The sequence below is a fragment of the Aplysia californica genome, unplaced genomic scaffold, assembly GCF_000002075.1.
Source record: "Aplysia californica isolate F4 #8 unplaced genomic scaffold, AplCal3.0 scaffold00017, whole genome shotgun sequence".
In the NCBI taxonomy this organism is placed as follows: Eukaryota; Metazoa; Mollusca; class Gastropoda; order Aplysiida; family Aplysiidae; genus Aplysia; species Aplysia californica.
The window spans coordinates 2,383,583-2,385,504 of NW_004797287.1; positions in this window are offsets into that span (position 1 = coordinate 2,383,583).

Consider the following 1,922-nt stretch of genomic DNA (forward strand, 5'->3'; position numbering starts at 1 on the left):
AGAGAGAGAGAGAGAGAGAGAGAGAGAGAAGTTGGTATTTTCTGGAGGTCTTACTGTGTTTTACTAAGTTTTAACAACTTGCTATGTAGTGTAGGAACAACAAGGAGAGGAATTTAAATATATTGGAGGAATCTTCACTCAAGATGGGCGTATGGACAAAGAAATAGAAACAAGAACTATGAAGGCAAATGTAGTGACCTGCCAGCTAGCACCCCTGCCCAGTCACAAGAACATCCCAACCGAAGTGAAATCACAGCTCATCAATAGAATCTTCATACCAACATTAACATTACCGTGCCACACATGGTCTCTGAACAGAATGCCACAGAAACAACTAGCGGCTAGAGCTTACAACACCCGAGAATCCGGTTTCAAATCAAGAGGAAGACCGAGAAAGACCTGGCTGGATGGGGTTGATAAATATCCTGGAACAACATAACATATCTATCCCAGACGGTACACACCTAGCACAGGACCCAAACCTGCACATCCCCTCGACATTCCAAGGATACCAGAGGAAGGAGAAAGTTAAAGTGAAGTATGTAGTGGAGAAGAATCTTCTTAATTAAAGGTATTTTGTCGTACCGGTTGGTTTGTACAAGATGGAATATTATGTTCAACAACGTATGAACATGGGACTTTCTGACTTATCAGTCATATATGATCGGACCGACCTATGTGGGTGGGGAGCCTTGAAAACTCCTCCCACGAACAAACACAATTCGAGAATATGTAATATGTGTGATGACACGGTGGAATCAGGCCATTGAGCTAACGATGGGTCTCGTTACTAGGACCCTGGAGGATACCCTGGAGGATACCCTGAAGGATACCCTGGAGGATACCCTGGAGGATACCCTGGAGGATACCCTGGAGGATACCCTGGAGATGGTAGCTCCAGTATTCCTGTGTACCCCCACTCCACCCCCCCCCCTACTCTCCACCCTCTCATTTCACAAAAACCTGTCAGTGGTAATGAGATGCACCAACATTACTATGTTATTATTGATTATATTTTTTTTACCATCATTAACAATTGCCAATGTCTGCTCCAGTCAAACTGCTTGATGATGTTCATTAATAAGTGATGGAGCTGTTACTGTGAATGCTATATTGAATGATTTTTATGTAGAGACCCAGTTTTCTGATGACCTTATTTCTATCTGGCTTTGAAAGCCTCCTGGCCTCCATTGGTAGGTAAATGCATGTAACTGTTATAGCAGACGCCAAAAACCTTTTTGTTTTCATCACGCAGCAATACTTGACGCTAGCGGCTTTATTTCCTCGGGATTAAACATTTTTTGGTGTGAATTTCAATTCAAAATCCATCCCCATCTTTGTCGGAGCATAATGACATGGATAATCTATAACTGATTCGGAAAAGAACAATTATATATAATTACAAAAAATCTTTTAAATTACATGAAATAAAAATGTATTTGTAGGTTCACCGTTCTCGTCATAAGGGCGATGTATATTATGTAAGTATTGTAAGCCAGTGACACTGGGAAAACCCACGAGTTCTGTTGCGCCCTGAGGTAGTTAGGACGCTTTCAACAAACGGAAGATACCAACAGACGCTTTCTGCAGAGAGCTTGATAGAGGAATAAGAAAAACGAATATTCAGCTCCTAGCAAGAGGGAAAAAGGAATATATCACGCCGTGTGGCTATTCACACGAACATTTGCATTAATAATACATTTATGCTTGTGTATCTTTTTGGCATTCGTTCCCTTTTCCTTGTATCATGTCACTCAGTCAAGTTGTCTCCCTCAGAATGACCTAGACTTTCTCTCTCTCTATCTCCTCTCTCTCTCTCTCTCTCTCTCTCTTCTCTCTCTCTCATTCTCTCTCTCTCTCTCTGTCTCTGTCTCTGTCTCTCTCTTTCTTTCTCTCTCTCTCTCTCTCTCTCTCTCTCTCTT